Here is a 19,417-nt window from a genome sequence, read left to right as displayed (position 1 = left end):
TGAAGTGAAGGGGGGGAGCCAATAGCTTTTGCCAACTGTTGGATGGAATAAGGATGTTCAGTAAAGAGGCCTGAAACTATATTTTATTTATTTAAAATATTTCTATGCTGCATTTCCACCCAAGATGGTGAACATCAAAACATTAAAATGTTTAAAACATTAAAGCAGCACTTAGTATAAGGTATATATAAATATATAATAAAATATTAAAGATATTTAACATAAGGTATATATAAAATATTTAAGCAATTCAATAGAAACATATTGGCTCATCTCCTATCATGTTCTGACCTGGCCACAGTAATCTAGATTAGACAACTGTAACTCACTCTAAACTGGCCTTCCCTTGAGACTGACCCAGAAACTCCAGCAGGTCCAGAATGTAGCAGCGTAAGTCATGATGGAAACACCACAGCAAGCACATATTCAACTGTTGCTGCCGCCGAATCATTCAGTTGTAGGTTGCTAACTTATCTTTCTGACATCTCTTTGCTGAGTATCTTAGACGTATTTTATCAATGGTTTGGAGAGCGGCTTGGGATCCTGCGGGGATCGAGAGGGCTCGATGCAAGGCCAACAGGGCAATTAAGAAGGTGCTCGGTGGTGGCCTTGGCGTATATTTGCCTCACCCAGCCATAAGGTCGGATATGGCGGACCTGTATCGGCAGGACGGTGTCCACCTGTCCGTGACTGGTAACAGGGCTTTCTTATTTGAACTGCAGCTGGGGCTTTGGCTGGCTTTAGGCCAGCCGGTGAGCCCAAGTGCCTAAGCTGAGGCTTGGCATTGTGGTGGCTGGAGTTTAGTTAGGTATTTAGGTATATGGTGAGCACCCTCGGCTTTCCTGTTTCAAGGGAAGTAGTGGGATGGGATGGCAGCTGGGCTGCACGGCTCTCTGCTGTGTTGCCCGCTACAGGGTTCCCTCCTTTGGCGGGCCATTCCTGGGTGGGCGGCGTTGCCACTGGGGGGTATACCAGGCCTTTGCCGGCCTGGCAGCAGCCGGTTTAAACTGGCTACTGCTGGGGGCTGGGTGGCTCGCCCTATCCGTACGGTTTTCCTTCGCCTGTCCGGGAGTTTAGTTTGCCCCAGGCTGTTTTGTTCAATAAAGTTGCCCTGTTTTATTACCCATTATACCGTGTTGTCTCGTTTCTTCCGACTGGGGGGGCAATAAGGAAATCAACTTTTCCTTGACAGATATATGTCCTTTGGTATATTTTACTTTTGTCATTCCATTCTCTGTACCTTTGATCTTAAAGTACAAGGATATACTCTAGATATGAAAATGAATATTTTCTTGCAAACATTGTTTTCCTTACTTAGTAATGGGAAATAAAATCAAAGTAATTTATTTGAACTGTGGAGGTTTACAAAATAGGATTAAGACTAAAAAAAACGGCTACCTCCTTATCTAGGTTACAACCAAATATACTATTTTTATAGGAAATGCACGTCAAGAACACAGATCATTTAATTTTTAAAACAAAATGGTTCTCTGACCAATACCAAGTGGCAGGCACCTCAAAACCCCAAGGTGTAGCAGTCATTTTCTCCAAAAATGTTTGCTTTCAATGTCATAACAAAATAATTGATCCAAACGGTCGCCAGCTTTTCTTGAAAGGTATGCTAAATGGTACAAAATACACATTGTTTTCACTATATGCACCCAATCAGAAATAGGAACAATTCTTGAAAGATCCCTTTTTAAAACTAGACTCTTTCCAGAGAGTAATGCTATAATAAGCAGAGACTCTAATTGCGTAAAGTTGCCTATGCTTCCTTAAAGAGGTCAGCAGTTCATCAGCATCAATATTGTCGTTTACTAATCAAGGTATGGTACCTTAAGTTTAGTCATTTTAGCCTGGATAAAAGATTATGTATGTGCAGATCTAATGAGATTGAATCCATTGATCATATTCTATTATGCTGCAATATGTATGTAGATGTTCATGAGAAGTTTATTATAACCAACAATTTTATCCTAGATGCTCAGACAAAGTAATTACAGAGAGTTTACCGAAAGGGAACAATTCTCAACTAACTACTAATTGTGCAAAATTTCTTACAGCTGCTTACCAAATATGTAAGAATTTTATAGCAACAAGTTGATTAATTTATATAAGGATGTATTACTACTCTGGTTTTGTACCAACATGTTTTACTGTATTTTAACTTTTTGCTACTGGCATTCTTATGTTATTCTGATCTAAGATTGTAACAATAAAGTAAAGTAACTGTTTCTAAGGAAAACTCAGGCTTGAATTGATCTAGAACTCACTGGTATGCCTTTTTGGCAGTCTATTCACAAAATATTCCTCCACCACCACATTTCAAAAGAATCAGCTTTCTTCCTGTCAGCTTTCTTCACTGTCCAATACCTATATGTAGTAATGGGGAATACTATGGCATGAATTATCTTGATCTTGGTCACTAGTGACACATCCGTACATTTAAGAATCTTTTCTAACTCCTTCATGGTTGCCCTTCCCAGTGTCAAGCTCCTCCTGATTTCTTGGCTGCTGTCTGCATTTTGATTAAACAATTTCAATTTCATCATCTTGACTGTTATGAAATTCCCCAGTAGTCACTGCATTTGTCTTCTTGATGTTCAGCTGTAATCCTGCTTTGGCACTTTCTGCTTTAACCATCAGCAGCAGTTGTTTCAAGTCTTTACTATTTTCTGCCATTGATGTGATATCATCTGCATATCTCAAATTGTTAATATTCCTTCTCCACCCAAGCCAGCCTTCTTTATTATATGCTCTGCATATAGATTGAATGAACGGAGATAAAATACATTCTTGTCTGACACATTTGCCAGTTGGAAACTGTTGTTTCTCCATATTCTGTCCTAATTGTAACCTCTTATCAAAAGTATAGTTTGCACATCAAAACAAAACTAGACTAGAAGTCTAGTCCTGGGAGAAAATCAGCATGGCTTCAAGTTCAATGTTAGTTACTGTAAGGTGCCTTCCCTTTGCAGAAGCCATGATGACAGGACATCCCTTTCCTTATATCTGGAGTCACACCACAGCTGTGGCTTGAATCCAGGAGGGGAGGGGGTTTAAAGTTTAACCCCCTTCTGTTTTTTTCTGGCATTGCACCACAACTGCAGCCCTACTTCTGGAGGAGAGGGGGTTTATACTTTAAACCTCTTTCCTTCTCTATGGAGTCACACTGCAGCTGTGGCCCAACTCCAGGAAAGGAGGGGTTTAAACTGTAAACCCCATCCCTTCTTTCTGGAGTCATGCTGCAGTTGTGCCCTGACTCCAGGAAGGGAGGGGGTTTAAAGTTTAAATGACTTGACTTGCTGAGTCAGCTCTGCATAACATGGCAAGTGAAATTATCCATTATACCCTATGAGAAGGATCCCCAAGAGGTATAATGAAGCTGAATTTATTCGGGTTTCCCAAATATCAGTACAATACTGATACTGGTATTCAGGAATATTCAGGTCCCAAGCACCCAAATCTGAATAGGCACATCCCTACCCTGGGGTATCCTCAGTATGAAAAGATATTAGTCTGTCACCCAAGGAAAGTGTCCTTTCTAAGGGATTAGATCCCTCTTCCTCAGACTGACCCTCCTCTTACTTCCTGCCCCCATTCCCATTCCCAATTTAATAAATTCTACAGTGAACATTAATAGAAATTATCAACCTCAATATTCCATCAATCTGCTATATGTTCATTCCCATTTTTACAATAGAAAACATTCTCCAATCAGTCCACAAGAACTTAATACACCTATTTACTAGCTAAGAATCATTTTCTATTCTGAATCTTATTATCTTATATCACCCGTTTCCTCTATTCCATTCAGTTTCCCAATTTCTTTTTATCGTATTCACCGTAATAACAGTACTCATATCAACCTGATTACCTTCGTATCTTCTAGATTAAACTTTCCTTCACTGTCTATTATCACACTTTCCCCATCTATTTGCCTTCCAAGAAGTCAGCTTCACCAAGATTAAAAGTAAAAGAAAACCAAATGGCTTCCTATCATTTCTAGGAGCTGAGAGAACTCGGCAGAGGGGGGATTGCCCTTCCTCCTGTTTGAGAGGCTATAAGGGGGAGACACAACCCTCTGTCCTCATTATGCCCAATGCTCCAACCCAAACTTAATTTATATACTTACAAATATTTTTGCATTTATATTTAATAATACACAAAAACATAAAAACATAAGAGAAGCCATGTTGGATTAGGCCAATGGCCCATCCAGTCCAACACTCTGTGTCACACAGTGGCCGAAAAAACCCAGGTGCCATCAGGAGGTCCATCAGTGGGGCCAGGACACTAGAAGCCCTCCCACTGTTGCCCCCCCCCCCAGCACCAAGAATAAAGAGCATCATTGCCCCAGAGAGTTCCATCATTATGCTGTGGCTAATAGCCACTGCTCCATATGTTTATCCAGTCCCCTCTTTAAGCTGTCTATGCTAGCAACCATCACCACCTTCTGTGGCAGTGAATTCCATGTGTTAATCACCTTTTGGGTGAAGAAGTACTTCCTTTTATCCATTCTAACCTGACTGCTCAGCAATTTCATTGAATGTCCATGAGTTCTCGTATTGTGAGAAAGGGAGAAAAGTACTTCTTTCTCTACTTTCTCTATTCCATGTATAATCTTGTAAACCTCTACAATGTCACCCCTCAGTTGATGTTTCTCCAAGCTAAAGAGCCCCAAGTGTTTTAAGTTTTCTTCACAGGGAAAGTGTTCCAACTCTTTAATCATTCTAGTTGCCCTTTTCTGCACTTTTTCCAATGCTATAATACAGGGGTGGCCAATGGTAACTCTCCAGATGTTTTTTGCATACAACTCCCATCAGCCCCAGCCATTGGCCATGGTGACTGGGGCTGATGGGAGTTGCAGGCAAAAAACATTTGGAGAGCTATTGTTGGCCACCCCTGCTTTAATATCTTTTTCGAGGTGCAGTGATTAGAACTGTACACAGTTCACCAAATGAGGCTGCACCTTCAATTTATACAGGGGCATTATGATACTGGCTGATTTGTTTTCAATTCCCTTCCTAATAATTCCCAGTATGGCGTTGGCCTTTTTATTGCAGTTGCACACTGACTCGACATTTTCAGTGACTTATCTACCACAACCCAAGATCTCTCTCTTGGTAAGTCTCTGCCAGTTCACACCTGATCAACTTGTATTTATAGTTAGAATTTTTGACTCCAATGTGCATTACTTTGCACTTGGCCATGTTGAACCTCATTTGCCATGTTGATGCCCATTCACCCAGCCTCAACAGATTCCTTTGGAGTGCCTCACAATCCTCTCTGGTTTTCACCACCCTGAACATCTGCAAATTTAGCCACTTCACTGCTTATTCCCAATTCCAAATAATTAATGAACAAGTTAAAAAGCATCAGACCCAGTACTGGGATTTACTTCAGAGAAAACACATAGAAGCAGTAGGGACTTGGCCTCACCTGGGCATTCAGAGCCAGAGTTCCATCCCCAGTCAACTCAGTTACTTCTCTAAAGCAGAGACTGAGATAGCAAAAAAAAAAAAAAAAACCACATTAGAAAGAAGTTGGGTTTACTTGGGTTGCTTCCTATTTAGCTGCAAGTACCGGAAGCTCCTCTGTTTTAGAAATGAAGGATTTTTCCACCCCCCTATTCCATTTAATGCCAATGGAGCATTTATCCTTCTGGGAAACACATCTGCTTCTGAACATTAAACACCTTCTGTTTCCTTGTGATGATTAACTTAGACTAGTAAACCCTATCTAGAATCCCCAGGGCCAGCCATTTTGTGATCCATATTGCAGATAAAATCTTGGTGCTCCGCCACGACCTCCCAGCCATGTTTGATACAATATGTGAACTGGAGGCCTCTTGTTCATCCATGGGTCCGGTCTTGAACCACTTCAGCCCACTCTCTCAGGAGGAAGTTGACAAGATCCTGGTGGCTGTGAAAACAACCACTTGCCCCCTTGATGCCCATCATGGCTGGTAAAAGCCAGTTGTGATGAAGTTGGGACTCCCCTGCGTGAGATTGTTAACGCATCCCTGTTATCAGGGGTGTTCCCAGGGGCTTTGAAGGAGGCAGTGGTTCGCCTGCTTCTGAAAAAAAAAATCTTTGGACTCAATAATCCTTACTAACTACCAGCCAGTATCGAATTTACCATTCCTAGGCAAGATGGTGGAAAAGGCGGTAGCAACCTTCCGGGCCTTCTGGAAGGAAACTGACATCCTGGACCCCTTCCAGTCTGGCTTCCGCCCTGCCCATGGAACAGAGATGGTGCTCGTCGCCCTGATGGATGATCTCTGGAGACATCTGGATCATGGTAGATCAGTGCTGCTGATACTTCTAGATCTATTGGCAGCATTTCATATTGTCGACCATGAGTTGTTAGTCCACTGCCTCGCTGACACGGGGATTCGGGGATAGCCCTACAGTGGCTGACCACCTTTCTCCATGGTTGGGGACAGAGGGTGGCCCTCGGTGGGGGGGTAATTGTCCCAGCGACACTCACTTGAATGTGGTGTGCTGCAGGGGGAAATCTTTTTCCCGATGCTATTTAATATCTATATGCGCCCGGATGGTCCGGAGATATGGGCTGGGTTGTCACCAGTATGCTGATGGCACCCAACTCTATCTATTTATGGACTCTGCCCCTGATGAACTGGGTGAGGACCTGCAAGTCATGGCTGGTTAGTTGCACCAGAGCTGACTGAAGTTAAATCCATCTAAGACTGAAGTACTGTGTCTTAATTGGTGTGGGGGAGGGGCAGGAAATGAGATCAGGCTCCCACCCTTTGATGGTACTCAATTAGTGCCGTCGACAGAGGTAAAGAGCTTGGGGGCATTCCTGGATACCTCTATCTATGGAGGCCCAGGTTGCCACCACATTAAGGGTCACTTTTTCCATCTGAGGCAGGCCCGACAGTTGGCCCCCTACCTTATCCCCCCGTGATCTAGCCACAGTGATTAATGCAACGGTCACCTCCAGATTGGACTATTGTAACTCTCTCTATGTGGGGCTACCCTTGACTCTGCTCCAGAAACTCCAGCAAGTGCAGAATGTGGCAGCCCAGTTATTAGCATCGAGGCCTTTACGGGCGCAGATGCATCCAGTTCTGCGCAAACTGCACTGGCTACCCCTTGAGTATCAGATCTGTTTCAAGGTGTTGGTTCCTACCTTTAAGTCCCTTTACAGCCTGGGCCTGCATATCTTCAGGAAAGCCTTTCCTCATATAAGCCCCCCCAGGTTCTGAGGTCAGCTGCACAACATCTTCTTGTGGTCTTTGGTCCTAAGGACACCCAACTGGCTTCAACAATGGCCAGGGCCTTTTCGGTCCCTGCCCCCACCTCATGGAATGAGCTCCCACTGGAGATCTGAGCCCTTTGGGACTTATCTAAATTTCACAGGGCCTGTAAGATGGAGCTCTTCCACCAGGCTTTTAATTGATCCTGTGGGTGTCCCCTGAAATCATCGCTCCCCCCAGCACCTTACCATCTAGATGCTTATGTTATGCTGAACACTACCAGCCTATGTGTGGTTTATGACTTGTTGCCAATGATGTGGATCACGGTTTCTGTTAATTCTGTAATTATGAGATTATTTAGTTTGGATGTAGTTTGTTTTGTTTTGTAAAGTTTTTTAATGTTGTAAGCCGCCCAGAGCCCACTTGCGGGATAGGGCAGGGTATAAATTGAAAAATTAAATTAAATCAAATCAAATTAAATTCTACTAGGCAAATTAGGCATTTGCCTAGGGTACCGACCTGAGGGAGCACCAAATCGGGTGTCCCCCACATAACTCACAGAGGCTGGGGTGGCGCAGGAGCAGTGCGGGGGACACCGAATATCAACAGCAGCAGCTGCACCGCCTTCTCTGACCTAGGTGAGTCTAGCAGTGAGGGAGCGGGCAGGCGCCGTCTGTGTGGTCAGCCGAGCACAAGCCAGGCTGCTGCCACTGGGCTAGAAGATCCAGGGATGGGGAACGCTGTCAACCAAGCAAGTGGGCCTCTGTTTGGACTTTGACAGTGGTATCTCCTCCTCTGGCTTGGGAAGTGGCTCTGGGAGGCAGGGGCAGCTGGCCTGTGGCTTCTTGGTGGGGGAACAGGAAAGAGTTGGCCTCTTCTGAGGCAAGGAGGAGACACTGTGGCTCTGCCATCAGGCACCAAGGGACTGCCCAGCCTGTCTGCCAGCCCACATGGGCGAAGGGGTTCCCTCCTGGCTTTGGAAGAGCATGCTGGCAGCTCCTGCTTGTGCCTAGCATGGGGCTGAAGCAAGTGACTCTGGTCCCTCCTCAGTCTGCTGGAGCTCAGTCCTGCTGCAAGCCCTATGCAGCAGTGGGACTCTCCAGTGGGGAAGCCAGGTCAGAAGAAACCCACAAGAGCTCTGCTTTCCCCAGCTTGGCTTGATGGTCTCAGGGCTGCATCCCCCATTCCAGAGGCTGATTGAATCCTCCCCCACATTGCTTTTGCCAAGTGATTGAGCCTTGGTGAAAGACAGTGGGCTGGATCCCATTTCAGAGCAGAGCAGGGGGGAGAAGGAGTGAGTGGAGAGAGATGTGCTTTCTTTCAGGATTGTGGTGCTCCCCGCCCCCCAACAGTAAGTTAATTCTTTTCCATGAGGATCCCCTCCAACCTTGACGCAGTCTGCAATACATTCTGTCTCCGTCAGTGGCTGGTGTGAATGAGGAAATGAAGCTGGCATATTAAGCTGTGAGGTACAGGCTTGGGGAGCACATCAAAGAAATACTTTTTAGACTGAAAAATAATATATACTAATGAGAGCAGAAGGCAGAAGATCATTTCATTCCTCCACTGCACTGATCACAAACTCCACACAATTTAAAAAGCTAATGTTGCTAGTCAATAGCTCATAAATCAACAGAGCAAAGTTAATTATATTTTAAAAATAGGAAAGGGGCTTCAAAACAATAACTAAGCTTCCCTAACCCAGGTTCAAGCAGTTCACTATATCCCACTCACTCTTGCCCTTAGTGCAGCATCCAGCATCTTTCTTTCTCTCTCTGCCTCTTCCTATCAGTTGTGAAATGAAGGGGGACATAGAAAACAGTTTTGCTGCAGCAGAAACTGCTGCTTAATGTGTTTCATAATCACCGTGTTGTATATGTGTGACTCTGTTTTTCATGTGGATTGTTAGTTCCTGCCTGGCTCATTGGAGCCTTTAGGACTGAGCTTGGGGACATGGGAACAATGGGAAGCAGGATCCAAATCTCTGCTTCCCTGGACCAGTCACCAGCCCCCTACTGTGTTACCAGAAATGCTTATGTCTCCTCTTTCAAATGGGAAATTAGCAAGATGGAGACTTAAGGTACTGACGTGCCGCCTCGCCGACGCGGGGATTCAGGGGTTGGCCTTACAGTGGCTTTCCTCTTTCCTGGAAGGTCGGGGACAAAAGGTCGCAGTAGGGGGGGAGCTATCCCAGAGGCGCACACTTGATTGTGGTGTGCCCCAGGGGGCGGTTCTCTCCCCGATGTTATTCAATATCTATATGCGGCCTCTTGCCCAGATAGCCCGAAGGTATGGGCTGGGGTGTCACCAGTATGCTGATGACACCCAGCTCTATCTACTGATGGACGGCCGGCCGGTCTGCGCCCCGGAAAATCTGGACCGGGCATTACAGGCCGTGGCTGAGTGGCTCAGACTGAGTGGGCTGAAGCTAAATCCTACGAAGACAGAGGTCCTTTGCTTGGGTCGCCGCGGCCCGGGGGGGGGGATCCCCCTGCCAGCTTTTGACGGTGCGCCGCTGATGGCGGCGGACAGAGTCAGGAGCTTGGGGGTGCTGTTGGAGCCTTCCTTAAAGATGGAGGCTCAGATAGCAGCCGCTGCCAAGTCCGCATTTTTTCATCTTAGGCAGGCAAGGCAGCTGGCCCCCTTCCTGGAGCGCGACGACCTAGCAACAGTGATCCATGCTACGGTCACCTCGAGGTTGGACTACTGCAATGCCCTCTACATGGGGCTGCCCCTGTCCCGGACTCGAAAGCTGCAGCTGGTGCAGAATGCCGCGGCCCGGCTGTTATTGGGTCTCCCAAAGTGGGGACACATTCGGCCGGGTCTTCGGACTCTGCACTGGCTTCCAGTGATGTATCGAGTCCGGTACAAGGTGCTGGTTATTACCTTTAAAGCCCTATATGGCCTGGGACCTGCCTACCTGAGGGACCGTCTCTCCCCATACGTTCCCCAGAGAGCACTGAGGTCAGGAACACAAAATCTCCTCTCTATCCCCGGGCCAAAAGAAGCCCGCCTGAAAGTCACTCGAGATAGGGCTTTCTCCGTTATGGCCCCCACTTGGTGGAATCAGCTGCCGGAAGAGGTGAGGGCCCTGCGGGACTTGGCTCAATTCCGCAGGGCCTGTAAGACGACCCTCTTCCGGCTAGCTTACACCTAGCCGGGATGGAATTTGACGTAACTGGCCTGCCATCTGTTTATATAAAATGATATGTTATTGGTTTTAAGCTGCATTGTTTTTATGAATTGAAATGTATTGGTTTTAATGTTTAAATGTGAAGTATTTAATTGTTTATATTTAAATTGTTAAATTGTTATTGTTGGAAGCCGCCCTGAGCCACTCCTGGGAAGGGCGGGATACAAATCCCGAATAAATAAATAAATAAAAAAATAAAATAAAGGTAGAGCAAATTGTAAGCAAGATCTTTTCTCCAATGATATAGAGGTTGAGTTTTCAGGAAAGAAGACTCCGAGCAAATATATTTTTATAATGTTTACTTAAAAATATGTAAAAAGGCACACACACTACACAATACAGGAAATCCAGAGGCTAGGAAGGGTAGGGTTGATCAATAGAGAGGTTATGGGATCATTGAAGGGTGTGATACTACCTGGTCCAGAAGAGAAGACTTTTGTTCAGCAGGCAAATATAAGAGAAGGGCATGCACGACCAGTGTGACATGCCCTATAGACCTAATTACAAAGAGTAACGAAGGGTACAGGCTGCAAATGGCATCCTACAAAATGCACACCATAATGGAATTTTTACCTAATTTATACAGAGTTCTGAGGGGTGGAGACCCTTTAGTAACTATGGGGACCTGAATGGCCCATTATGGATCTTAATGGGACACCTGAATGGATTCCCAGTTGAAAACAATAGATTGCGTTTACACAGTGTTCACTGGGAGGATGGGCCAGGATGATGGGTTTAAATTGATTTTGTTTTGATACCCAGGAAGGAAATTAGTGTAGTAGACAAAGACCTTGAGTAACGTGATAGGCATTAACATAGAAGTAAATAGAAAAAGCTGAGTAGAAGTAATGAGCCTGAGGGATGGACCATTGATCAGTAGTTGAGAATTACCATATTTTTCGGACCATAAGATGCACTTCCCCCCCCCCAAAAAAAAGTGTGTGGGGGGAAGTGTGTGTGTCTTATGGAGTGAAGGTACCTTCCTCGGGGGGGGGGGTGATCCGCTGCCTCCGCCTCTGATCTCGGCGCTTCCCCCGCGCCTGCCTGCCTGGCTCCAGCTTCTTCCAGCAAGCGCTGGGATCGCTCCACGCTGCCCCCACCGCAAACCCAGCGCTTCACGAGCACCGGCTGCGGAGGGGGCAGCGTGCTTCCTCCGTGCCTGTCTGCCTGGCTCTAGCTCTGATGCTTACAGCAAGCGCCAGGATCGCTCCCTCTGCCCTCCGATCCCGGCGCTTGCTTTAAGCATCAGAACTGGAGCCAGGCAGACAGGCACGGAGGAAGCACCCACCCCTTCCGCAAACCCAGCGCTTCGCAAGCGCCGGCTGTGGAGGGGGTGGCGTGCTTCCTCCGTGCCTGTCTGCCTGGCTCCAGCTCTGATGCTTACAGCAAGCGCCAGGATTGCTCCCTCCGCCCTCCAATCCCGGTGCTTGCTTTAAGCATCAGAGCTGGAGCCAGGCAGACAGGCACGGAGGAAGCACCCACCCCCTCCGCAAACCCAGTGCTTCGCGAGCACCGGCTGTGGAGGGGGCAGCGTGCTTCCTCTGTGCCTGTCTGCCTGGCTCTAGCTCTGATGCTTAAAGCAAGCACTGGGATCGGAGGGAGCGATCCTGGCACTTGCTGTAAGCGTCAGAGCTGGAGCCAGGCAGACAGGCATGGAGGAAGCACGCTACCCCCTCTGCAGCTGGCGCTCGCAAAGCGCTGGGTTTGCGGTGAGGGCAGCGTGGAGCAATCCCAGCGCTTGCTGGAAGAAGCTGGAGCCAGGCAGGCACGGGGGAAGCACTGGGATCGGAGGCGGAGGCAGCGGATCGCCCCCCAAGAGGAAGGTGCGTCCTATGGTCCGGAGCGCCTTATGGACCGAAAAATACGGTAAGTCATGAGTAATACTTACTGGCAGACCCCATTGTCCATATGCATTCCATTTGGGTGGGGGAGATGGCCATGTCAAGAGCTCACTGCTGGTTCTACTCCATTTTGAATGGAATATTTCCTTGGCCTGTTTGTGATCAGACTCCATTTTGTTTTCAGAACTAGGAGCCCCACTCTCTCTTGTTCTTGGGGTGTTCCTGTATAGACAGGCAGCACTTCTTGGCCACAGCTGGTTCAAATGACCCAATGATGTTCTAACGCGGGAACTTTGATATGTATATAGTTGGCCCAGTAAACCAGTCTTAGTTTAACCATTGCCATACTGTAATCACAATAAATAGCTTTGATTGGCCACAACCAAGTCTCCTCATGCATCAAAACCACTATTTAACACACCCCAAAGTTCACCTCAGCTACATACCAAAGAGGGAAAAGAGTAGCTATTTCTGTGCTAGGCAGGAAGGTCAGTGTGCTCCTTTCCTGCATAGCTGCAACTTCATCCTTACTAGACTGCTGACTGGTTTGATATCCAGGAAGACACCCCTGTACTTATTCCCAAGCCATGCACCGCTGGAATGTGATATTGTAATGTAGCACTAGAATATTAATTGGATACAGCAATGCCCATTTGAATTGGAATGGTCTTTCTTGCACATAAGGGAGACAAATCCAGTTCCTTCTTGACCCAAAGCAGGTCTATAGTGTGGTTCTGGTCCACAAGCCAGACAAACATGTGGCCAGCTGAAAGGTTGAGAAGCGTCCATCTTTCTGCTCCTGGGAATGAAAATGTTCTGGGCCCAGAGAGACTGGTGGGCAGTGCCATAAAAATTCCTTCACTTTTGGCAACCTTTAAAAGTCCTGTTATCAAAGCATAAGGAAATAAGATTGACCCAGGAAACCTCCAACACAAATAAATGGCGTCTGTTATTCCTCAGCAAGACAGCAGGAACACGAAGGTTAGAGGCTAACTCCTCTTGTTGTGAATGTGTGGTATAACCTGTAAACTGATCTCACAATTTTGACTTTTAACAAAGTTTCTGTTTTTCTTTAATTAATTGCTAAGGCCATCAAAGTCAGCCAGTCCCCTGACCACGTGATGGATGCCCATCCATGGTTGACACTAAGGGAGAAATCTATCACTTTTGGGGAGCTTCAAAGGAACCAGTTTTGGGAAAAACAAGGCCATAAAGTCATTTGGCCAGTGTAATTAAAATGCCTAGGTTGGGGTATGGATCTATGATACGAATGGTCTCTGATTGGATATTACACATATGACACCCCGATTTTCCATTGGTGTGACACTCTACCCCCTCATTGGGTAGGTTAATTGAGTGATGTGACGTAATTTACCCTAGAAAACAGACAACCCAACCTGTCAGGTTAGAGAAGGAGAACGGGTTCAGGGGAAGCTGGTTGCAGAAGAAGAAAAAGGAAGGAAAAAGGGAATCCCTTCATCCTCTTCTTCCTCCACCCCCTTCCTACCCTCACCCCCTTCCTCTCAAGAGAAATCTCCCTCCAGAGGCCTTGCATTTCCTCTGACTGAGTCTACCCTGCAAAGATCTAGGTATTGTATCACCTTCCCCCATCCTGCTTATTCAGCTAAACTCTTTGTAATTCCTCTTGTATGCTTGAAATTGTTTGACTGCGATGTAACTATTTGAAAACTTATGCTATAATAAAATCCATTATTAACCAAAGGATTTTCAGTGGTCTATCTCCGTATACAAAGACATAGATCTTATGCACCTCACCTCTCGTAGGCCTACCATTTTGAGCTAAGAAATATTCCCCAATAAAAAGTTGTTTGAGGTGTAACAGGCTGGCTACACCCCCCTCTCTTTTACCTCAGAGATTCAGTGTGAGTTCAGCTGGGCACCAGGCAAGGAGGGGGAGGGAACAGCTGCCATAAGCCTACAGGAGCCTGCAACGCACCTTCATAGGCTTTGCAATTGACATGTATCTTAACCCAGTGGTTGGGAAACACTGATGTAGAAAGCATGATGTGTGGGAAGTTATATAGAAAACAAAAGGTGAGAGGAGTGAAACCCTCCCACCTTAACTTGGTGTATTCTGTAACATCAGACATTTTTCTTCTTATCTGGTTTATAACAGACGCAAACTGAAAGAAAAGTGTAAGCAGCAAAAGACTGTGGTGGTGAAGGAGAAAGTCAGTCCTCTCATTCATTTGCATCATTAATTGTAAAAATTAGACATATATAACCACATTATACATTTAGGCCTGTAGCTAGAACGTCACATTTTGTGGGACTTTTAAATTTCTTAGGGGGCACCCCTTCCCCAAGAAGCAGAGGATCAAAGCACAGTCTCAATATTCATGTATGGGGAGACATATGAAAAGCAAACATGCCCAAGCAAGTACAGAAGGATCTTACTGTCCATCTCTTCAAAAGCCACTGAGGGATACAGCAGAATCAACCTCCTACTGTACCAGGAAACAATCTATCCATCCCAAAAGAACATCTTTTGCTATTTGAGCCCAGGCTCAAATATGTCACTTCTCATATCCGTTGGTCTAATGATATACTGGGAAAATCACACAGATGTAATGGGAACAGCACTTAATACTCTAGTCCCAGTTTGGGCCTTCAAAATCTAAAAAGCCTCATAATCTGTGAGCTTATCCAAGGAGTCAGTTTGGCAGTGGGGCTGGTGATACACAGGGCCAGATCTGGGGGGAGGGGGGCAAAGAGGAGTGCTTACCCCAGGTGCCAGCAGAGGGGGGACACCAAATTGGGTATGGAGTCCATTATATTCTATGGGACCATAAGATAGAATGGCCCATAACGAGGGTGCCATTTTTTAATTTTGCCTCCCCTCAAAAAACATGTAGATCCAGTCCTGGTGATACAGAATCCCCATTCCCACCTCCCTCCAACTGAGAAAAGGGGACTTACTTAACAAGAGGTTGTGGTTTCAGTAACCAAGCTAGTCCAATGCAAAAAAAAAAGACTTTGCATTGCAATATTTTTTATTAGAACCAACTGAGATAACACAAAATAGTGTTTTGTGACTGTTTCCACTTGGATGTTTTTCTCCACTTTGACTTCCAATCTGGAACACTGTTTTTAGCTCTTGCACATGATATTGTGATGTAATCACCCTGTTCCTAGATTTCCCTTTCCTCAACACATTCTTTCTCAAGCCTGCTTTTTGGAAAAGATTGAGTGCAAGCATCCTAACACATCATCTAGAACAGGGGTGGGGAACAGTTGCTCTCCAGATGTTTTTTGCCTACAACTCCCATCAGCCCCAGCCATTGGCCATGCTGGCTGGGGCTGATGGGAGTTGTAGGCAAAAGAAATCTGGAGAGCCACTGTTCCCCACTCCTGATCTAGAAGGAAGGAATGGTGTCAATTTTGTTGCCCTGCAAAGTTCTGCCCAGGTTGGTGCTGCTTTCCTACTGTCACTCCCTCGTAAGTGGCATTGTCCAAGTATTTTTGTTTTGAGATTTTTTTTTCAAAATCAGTAATTGCTACAGCATTATAACATATTTATAACATTATAACAGTTCTATTAAAGCTTGAAATGGAAGTGGCAATAGATTGTAACCACAATATAGCACATGTAGCACTATAGCATTATAATGATCTATTTCTATAATGGTTCTATGAAAATTCAAAGTAGGTAAGCAGCAATCAATGCCACTTATTTATCTTTAATTTTAATAGAACCATTATAACACTGCAGTGCATGCATGAAGAAACGAACACAAGAAGGGCAATGCTGTAGCTGTGACTGCTGTAGCCATGGGTACTACCCTACAAAGCCAATACAGGATCACTGTTGCATCTGTGGGGGAAAGTTATAAAAAGACAAAAGTACACAGACACTTCCCACATATGGAAGCTCTGTCACCAATATGCCTTCACAGCAGCAATGAAAGCAATGCAGAGAATTCTCATCATGTGGAATCAGCCTCTGTTATTTTGGTTGGACACTGTTCCCTCTAAACTGAGTTAGCGTGAGTTAGCTCACCGATTTTTAGCCTCCAACTCACATATTTTTGTCTCAGCTCAGGAAAAATGGCCCTAGAGCAAACTAATTTATACAGTAGCTCACACCTTTAATGCCAGTAGCTCACAACCTTAATGCCAGTAGCTGATAAAGTAGAATTTTTGCTCACAAAACCCTGCAGCTTAGAGGGAATATTAGGACCTCATTAAGGTATTACAGGATTTTTGGTTTTGGATTTAACAAGGAATTGTTTGCCCATGCTTCAACCCGTGGCCTCCCTCATAAGTATCAGTCTCAGCCCAAGGATGTGCTAGGCTCTTGATGCAAGTAATCACTGCTAAGCCCAGTTTAGGCTTTCCCAACACTATAAACACCACACAACACCATTCAGCCACTACAAATGCAATCACTGGGCAGCCAGCAAAATAAATGCATTTTTCTGTGCTTCCTGCCCCTCCTATATGAACCAGTGAGGTCCTAAAGCACACACACACACACACACACAAACCCCAAAAACCCCAGCACCTAATTCAGTGTTCACATCTAGCTAGGCCCTGGAAACACTGGCCAGGTCAGGTCAGAAACCAAGAGATGAATAAGTGAGATTTTACAGAGCTGACATTAAGCAATATCAATAGATGGTAATACTACAGTAATGATCACTGTGGTGACAGAAGAAATCTAGAACATCCTCCTACATCATTAAAAATTGCTAAATGTTGGTGGAGGAATTAGGAGCATGTTTCATGATACAAGTAATCAATTCTCCATTATGCAGGTTATTTTGGACACAGTGGATTCTGGAATAACTCCCCTAGAAAAGCCTCACAGATAAGACTCTTAAAATGTTACTGCAGCTAAAATAGTTGATTTACATGTAGAGCACCTAACACTCCTGCTCGTGTCAAGAGGATGTGCCAAATGGCAACATAAACACAGAATTAAGAGGAGAAAACAACCTATTGGTACTGCACATGGTACTATAAGATGTCACAATAATTGAACAACGGTGACAACACCAATTTATGAACGCCGACTTCTTTGAAAATGTGTCCTGTGACGGATGGCTTTTGCAAGATATGGCTTGACTTGCAGTTACTGACATAACTTGCTGATTATTTTTGCAGCATAAGGACCCATGTGAGCTGGTAATATAGAGCTCTTACCTGATGGTACCTTGGTGAATGCCTACCTTTTGTATAATCTATATTTCAGATGAATGTATCTCTTTTTCTAAAAATTTAAAGCATAATGAAAACAGTGTTTTAACCAAAAACACCCCCAGCAAGTATAAAGAGAATGAGAAAAGGCTGGGGTTTCTATGTGTCTGGGGCTGGTGAAAGGGCAACACTAGGCAATTAAGGTCTCAATTGTTTGTGACCCGCACCTGGCTTCAAGGCTGCAATCACACACACTAAATAATGCACTTTCAATCCACTTTCCAACTGGATTTTGCCAGTTCACATAGTTGGAAAGTGGATTGAAAGTGCATTATTTAGTGTGTGTGATCACAGCCCAAATGTCATTTTCCAGATTATTTCCCAAATCAGAATGCGGCAGCCAGGCTGTTAGTGGGACTACCTCGGTGGGAACATGTACGGCCTAGGCTGCGGGAACTGCATTGGCTGCCAATTGTGTACCGAGTTCGTTACAAAGTGCTGGTTATTACCTTTAAAGCCCTATATGGCTGAGGACCTGCCTACCTTAGAGACCGCCTCTCTCCATATGTTCCCCAGAGAGCACTGAGATCTAGTTCTCAAAATCTTCTAAAAATCCCTGGACCAAGGGAGGCCAAGCTAAAAACAACGAGGGAGCAGGCCTTCTCGATAATGGCTCCCCAATGGTGGAATCAGCTGCCAGAGGCGGTGCAAGCCTTGTGGGACCTCAATCAGTTCCGCATGGCTTGTAAAACCGTCCTCTTCCAACTTGCTTTCAAGGTGGAATCCTGGTAATGACATCTAGCCATCTTTATATATATGTATTGAACTGTAGCACCTTCAATTTATACTGGTTTTAATTTATTTACTTAATTTATGAATGTGTAATTTAACTGTATTTTAACTGTATTTTATTGTAATCATGGTATGTGCCATGTCCTGTGAGCCGCCCTGAGCCTGCCTCGGCAGGAAGGGCGGGATATAAATAAAAAATTATTATTATTATTATTATAGAAGACATTAGTATTCATTGGTCTGTGATGTGCTGAGAGGAGAGACATCCTGTGTTCTTGTGTAATTGTCGCAGAGGACAGTGAAATCTTCTATCTGGTAGACATGCATAAACCAAGCCAGTTTTGTGCAATTGTTGGTCCAAAATCAACTTCTGTATCTCTTGGACATTTTGTTTGTTTTTGCCTTTTGCAAATAGTTACGTAGAAATACATAGGCAACATCAGCTCTGTAGGTGAACTTTATCCCATTTGATACTATGATGCTTATCTTAGTGGTAAATTCACTCAAAGTGGAAAGTGAGTTTGAAGTGAGCTGTGGTAAAAGACAGAGGTAATTAGCAAGAATCTACGCCAACAATGGAAAGTGCTGAAGGCTGAGTATCACATGCACCTTGCAGAGTGGTGATTCTCTGTATTAGGTTTGGATCATATTGACCTTGAAAACACTTTATATATCCTCTACTTGTTTTGACTGATTGTACTCTTTGACGGCATATGCACTGATAAGTGCACCAACTTGTAGTGAGATCTGAAGACTGCTATTGAAACACAAGGACCAGCTCCAAGAATCAAGTTGATGTATTTGAATATTGAAACTTTTGGACTTTGTGAATGAATGCTTAAAACATTGCAGTTTAATTGTTAGTACTGATGAAGTCATGGTGCTATTGTTTATAAGACTGCATGCTACAGTAAGCATTGTGAAAATAAGCGTTGCCCACATGTTGACATTCAAAATATACTGATTTTATTGTTCAAAAAGGTGTGAAATGTTTGTACAATTGTATAATTTCTTTTTACACAGTTGTTCTCTTTGTTTCCTTGTTCCATTGTGCACTATGTCTTATCCATTGTTTGCTTTCTGTTTTACAAAGATGCCTATTTTATCTGCTACAGTGATATGCCCCTATCCTATAGCTTGGCTTCATTCAAAGGCAGATTTAGCCTTTTCTACATTGAATTTTTTTTGAGATTATATTATGAAAGC

Source organism: Heteronotia binoei, chromosome 1, assembly GCF_032191835.1.
Source record: "Heteronotia binoei isolate CCM8104 ecotype False Entrance Well chromosome 1, APGP_CSIRO_Hbin_v1, whole genome shotgun sequence".
In the NCBI taxonomy this organism is placed as follows: domain Eukaryota; kingdom Metazoa; phylum Chordata; class Lepidosauria; order Squamata; family Gekkonidae; genus Heteronotia; species Heteronotia binoei.
This window is presented reverse-complemented; position numbering follows the sequence as displayed.